We start from the raw sequence: 5904 nt of genomic DNA, 5'->3' as shown, positions 1-5904 counted from the left end.
GTTCATCTCCACATAGAATTCTACATTCAGGGTAGTGGTCATCATGGCAAGATGCAGGCCTGAGTAGGAGAGCTTGTGGAAAACAAGTGCTATGCTGATATAATTCTACATCAACGTAGTAGACGTCAATTCACCCTCATGGCTATAGGCTATAATTTTTGATTATTTTATAATTTGGTACAGTGAGGATTTGCGGTACTTTTGTTTATTGTTTTTGATGATGATAAAGTAGAAATTCAGCATAAATACTTTGAGAGAGAGAGACTATAGAGAAAATATGCATATAAAGCTATAATCATGCCATCAGAGAAGATGGCTTTTAGAATTCACATGGGCCATCTTGGTTCCGCGTTCCCCACACAAAATGCCCAGTGAAGCCACAGAAACCGTCCCTGCTACAGAGCAGGAGTTGCCACAGCCCCAGGCTGAGACAGGGTCTGGAACAGAATCTGATAGAGATGAATCAGTCCCAGAGCTTGAGGAATAGGATTCTACACAGGCAACCACACAACAAGCTCAGCTGGCAGCAGCAGCTGAAATCGATGAAGACCCAGTCAGTAAAGCAAAACAGAGCCTGAGTGAAAAGAAGGCACGGAAGGCTATGTCCAAACTGGGTCTTCGACAGGTTACAGGGGTTACTAGAGTCACTATCCAGAAATCTAAGAATATCCTTTCTGTCATCACAAAACCAGATGTATACAAGAGCCCAGCTTCAGATACCTACATTGTTTTGGGGGAAGCCAAGATTGAGGATTTATCTCAGCAAGCACAGTTAGCAGCTGCTGAGAAATTCAAAGTTCAAGGTGAAGCTGTCTCAAACATCCAAGAAAACACAGAGACTCCAACTGTACAAGAGGAGAGTGAAGAGGAAGAGGTTGATGAAACAGGTGTGGAAGTTAAGGACACAGAACTGGTCACGTCACAAGCAAATGTGTCGAGAGCAAAGGCAGTCCGAGCCCTGAAGAACAACAGTGATGATATCGTAAATGCTATTACGGAATTAACAACGTAACCATCTGAAAAGAGGACCTTATTTGGTGTTTCAAAAGAGTAACTGCAGCTGGGTTTGAAATTTGTACTGTTTCTATCATTAATAAAGTTATGGCTTCTTGTTGGATGAAAATAAATAAATAAATAAATAAAATTCACATGGAGGGACTTTCCTGGTAGCCCAGTGGTTAAGATTCCACCTTCCAATGCAGGGGACGTGGATTTGATCCCTGGTGGGGGAACTACAATTCTCCGTGCCACGTGGGGCAGAACAGTAAGTGGCACTAGAAAATGTGAATGTGCTAAGTCGCTTCAGTCGTGTCCAACTCTTTGTGACATCATGGACTATAGCCTACCAGGTTAGTCTGTCCCTGGGATTCTCCAGGCGAGAATACTGGAGTGGGCTGCCATTTCCTCCTCCAGGGACCTTCCCAACCCAGGGATTGAACCCACATCTTACCTCTCCTGCACTGGCAGGTGGGTTCTTTACCACTAGCGCCAGTGGGAAGCCCTTAGAAAACTTGAATACCTCTATGCAAAAGAAAAAAAAAAAAAAAAAACACAGCAACAACACCTAACCAGACCTTGCATGATATACCAAGATTAACTCAAAATGGATCACAGACCTAAAGGTAAAACCTTAAAAAAACAAATAAATAATAAAATAAAATTCAGGTGTGCATTGCAGTTGATAGCCCCCAAAGGTGGCTGCCATCAGTGTCTTTTCATTGCGAGGTGCACTCCCGCTCTCCCCACCCCCACTGAGCAATCTGACCTTGTACCCCACCGTGACCCACGGGTCGGGCAGAGGCAGTGCTGTGCCAGCTTTGGGTCTAGCTTTAGGAGATCTGGAAAATTCCACCTTTTCTCCAGGGAGGAGTGAAGCGGTCACCACGTGAAAGCCCCAACCACCCTGGCCCACTGAGATGCTGAGATGCCTCAGCCAGCCCTGTCGAGAGGCCACGCGGGGAGAGCACAGCCCCAGAGCCGCGGCGGAGGCTTCGGGACCGGAAGCCACGCCCAGCCCTCGCTGGACAGTCACGTGAGGGGCCCACCCGACCTCGGCCAACGCGGTCACGCTGCAGGACCGCAAGGCGTCACCACCGACGGGGCTCGGGGCAGCTGAGTCTTTGGGGCAGACCGGTCCACGGGGACAGGTGGCCCAGGCACTCCCCGCACACGCGGGTGCATGCCTGTAAGCATGCTAGACTCTGCATGTGTCTCTAAAAGCATTTCCACTTGCAGTGACTCTCCACGTCCCTCGGTCAGGTGACATTTTCAGTGGCTCCATAGTGTGTCCTTGTGAGGCCACATGCGCTGATCCTGGGCAGGCAGGTGACTTCCGCATCGTCCCCACTACACCTGCCTTCTAATGAGCGCTCTTGTACATAACTCTGTGCATGAATACATCACCGCATACTTTGCATGAATTCTGGACATGTAGTGAGAGCCTCCGAGGGTTAAACGTTGTTGATGGTTCTAGTCAAATTATCCTGAACAGAAACTCCCAACTCCCCTCCCACCAGCAGTGGACGAGGGTGCTGTTCTCCATGCTTGTGATCTAAGGATGCCGTGTGCTTTTTAAATTAGTCTTGTTTGATTTGGCGGATGAGAAATCACCTCCCGCTGTTGTTTTAGTTTGCCTTTCATCACAGAGGGTTAGGACTTTCTTCCTGAGGGTGAGATGCCCACGGTCACCGCACTCTGCTGCCCCGACCACGTGACAATGTCCTACACAAGGTCGTCTGACAGCCAAGGGCAAACGGAGGAGGCCACAAGGAAAACCGCACGATGGAAGCAACACGTTAATACACGATGACAGGGGTAATTTAAGAGTAAGGCCTAAAGAGTCATAATCAATTTTTCTGACAGAAGAATTTCACAATCCATTGATTTAAAATCACATGGATGGATGGACCATGTTTCTAGAGCATTTGTACCTGCCACTTATATTTGCTACCTATGTTTATAGGAAACTGCCACTTCTTGGCAAATCATTAATTGGGAAAATAGCATTTCAACCCGATTAAACTTATAAAACTTATTTTATGCTATGAACTTTCAGTAATAGGAACTAATTCTCAAATTCCTGAGATAACTGCATCATCTGAAAGCATCTCCGTAGTGCCTAGTACATGGTCAATGTTGGTTTCTGTTCTTTGCTATTAAACTCCATGATTGGGTAAAGAGAACACAGAATTCTAAAGTTGCACAGTCATTCCAAAAAAGAGTTGAAAAATCTTCCAAAAAACCAAAGGGGTGGTTTTTGTCTCCTGTATAATTTAACACAAGTTGGAAAAAAAGGAATAGGCACATTTTGAAAAGCATCAAATATGTCAGAAATGGAAGAAAACACTGTATCATCTCTATATTGTAGGTTCTAATGCAGTTTCTGATTATTCTAATAACTCACTTTTATGGAGAGACCAAGTTATTATCCAAGAAAATGATATCCTGTTAATGTCTCATTAATAACAATTACATTCTTCAAAACTTGATATATAAGACAGAATTCAATTGGTTCAGAAAGTTACAACTTCAACAGTATCATTTGCTTGGAAGTGTTCTGGTCACAGTATGTCCTTAATTACTGTAATTCTCTTCCTTGTTTGAGTCTGAAATTACACTGCTGATACCGCTTTAGTGACAAAAGCACTTTCAACAGACAGAAAATCTCAGATATGGCTTGTGAGTCTCTTTTGATTGGAAGCTTGTTGACTGCAGCTGCAATATTTCTGAGTTGAGCTATGCTCATAAATTCTCATTTTGGCTGGAATATTTCAGACTCTGTTGTTTTGATTGCAATATTGTCCACCAGGATGGGCCTGTGATTAATTCACATTATTAAGATGACTAACGCGCCTTTCAGATGGCAGTTGAAAACCCACGGCAAGAACAGTCTTGAGAGTGATCTGCCTGCAGATGGAGGGGGAGCGAAGGTTACGTCCTCTTCCTTTTTGTAATTCAGCAGTACCGAACAGGATGCACTTGGCATCTGGCAGGTCATTGTGGTTTCTGGAGGACCCTGCGGTGAGTGGCCTGGTGTTCCCAGGAAGAGCAGGTGATGAGGCCTGGACACAGCCAGTCACTGATGATGTAAACAAAGCGGAGTCCCAGACGGAAGGAAGTCGAGAGTAGGACTCTCGTAGAAATAAACCTGAGATTCCTGCTGAGCCCACTACATCTTTGGAATCCCACCCACGTCCTGAGTTAGGGGGTGGCTCTCACAGACACTGCATTGTACAAGAGCTGCCACTGACCCAAGTGGACTCACAACATTTTTTTTTTTTTTTTTTACTTTTAAGAGTTTGAGTTAAAATTAAAAAAAAAAAAAAGTCCACCTGGACACACTGTGCTGGTACCACCTACTTAGGCTCATATAGGGGCGGGGGTGGATGTGTCTCACACCCAGAAGCCACTCGCTTGCCAACATCACGAGGGGGCAAGAGCTAACAAGCCTGAAGGAAACCAGGCCAGAGGGAGACCATCAAGCAGAAGCACCCAGGAAACAAGCTTGTTGGGGGGACAAGGGCTCAGAACACTTCCCAGCATCTCCAAGCCCACTTCCTACACTCGGGAGCTCCAGGACTCTGCTGTATCATTAACTCATTTACCTGGAAACCAGGATGACCATGAGACCCCGAGTACCAAAGCCACAGGCCACCCCTGCCCGTCCCACCGCCATCTCGGGGGTGGTGCTGACAGGCATCAAGAAGAAAAGAAAGCTTCTCCTCTGTGGCTCTAAAGTGACCCTCCCAAGTCCCTTTGGCAGCCTCGGGTATAACCGAGCTACAGCTTGAATCACAAATCATTTTTTTAAAACTGGATGTTCTTTCACCATCTTTAAATATAATTCTTTCTCTGAGTTGCTTATTCTGGATAATGCAAAACCGAAAAATCTGGAACCAGAAGATGTGGGCTCAACTGGCTTTATCACTTTCCGTCTGTGTGATGGGAAGTGACTTAATCTCCCTGGATCTCTATCTCCTCCTTTAAAAATAGAGAGGACAGTAATATCAAGCAGTACCTACTTTTCAAAGCCTTCTCCAACTGCCCAAGATGGAATTAGTTTGAGCGGCCCTTGGATTATTTCTCTGTCTTAACAGTAGACCCTGTGATGGATAATTTCATGTGTTGATTGGACTGGCACACAGGTTGAAAGACAATTAGTCAAACATGATTCTGCCTGTGTCATGAAGATGTTTCTGGATGCGATGAACATTGGAACCAGAACACTGAGTTAAGTGGACGGACCTCCCCGTGAGGCTGGGCCTCACACAGTCACTGGAGGCCTGTACAGAACGAAGGAGCAACCCTCCACCCATTGCCTGCCTTTGGATCGGAACATTGGTTTTTCCCCAGCCTTTGGACTTGACCTGAAATATCAGCTCTTTCTGGATCTTGACCCTGGGGATTTGCAGGTCTTGGGCCATCTCCACCTCCATAATCATGTGAGTTAATTCTCTGTTATATAATCCCTTTTTGTATAAGTGCCTACGCTACCAGTTCTATTTCTCCAGAGAACCCTGACTAATAGACACGGTCTATTGTAATTCTCTGTGCATTCTGGTTTTTTCCATCAGCCTGTGAGGGCTTCGAGGGCAGCGACTGTCTCACAATTATAAGCACACAGCACAACCCTGCCCCAGAGCAACTGCTCAATAAACGTCCAATGAATAAATGATTGTCTTTCATATAAATGAAATAGTCATAAGTACTTTGAAAATGGTACATACAACTTTACACAAGAATTAGACCTTTCTCCATATCGGTCCCCAAACTCACTCTTCCTGGAGAAAATCAAATCAAACTGAAATTCACTTATTCTAATCTTTTGGATATTCCATTAATCTTGACTCTTTCAAAATATAATGAAGGATCACCTCTTATGTGTGTGGCATTGTTCCAGGCACC

At 45.2% G+C, this 5904-nt stretch overlaps 1 pseudogene; it reads left to right on the top strand.

Annotated features, from left to right (window-relative positions):
* The first annotated feature begins 364 nt into the window (after window positions 1-364).
* LOC128067254 (nascent polypeptide-associated complex subunit alpha-like) lies at window positions 365-1012 on the top strand (annotated as a pseudogene).
* The last annotated feature ends 4892 nt before the right edge of the window (window positions 1013-5904 follow it).

This window comes from Budorcas taxicolor, chromosome 22 (genome assembly GCF_023091745.1).
Source record: "Budorcas taxicolor isolate Tak-1 chromosome 22, Takin1.1, whole genome shotgun sequence".
Classification (NCBI taxonomy): Eukaryota; Metazoa; Chordata; class Mammalia; order Artiodactyla; family Bovidae; genus Budorcas; species Budorcas taxicolor.
Note: the sequence above shows the minus strand (reverse complement) of the source record. Positions and strands in the feature narration are given on the sequence as shown.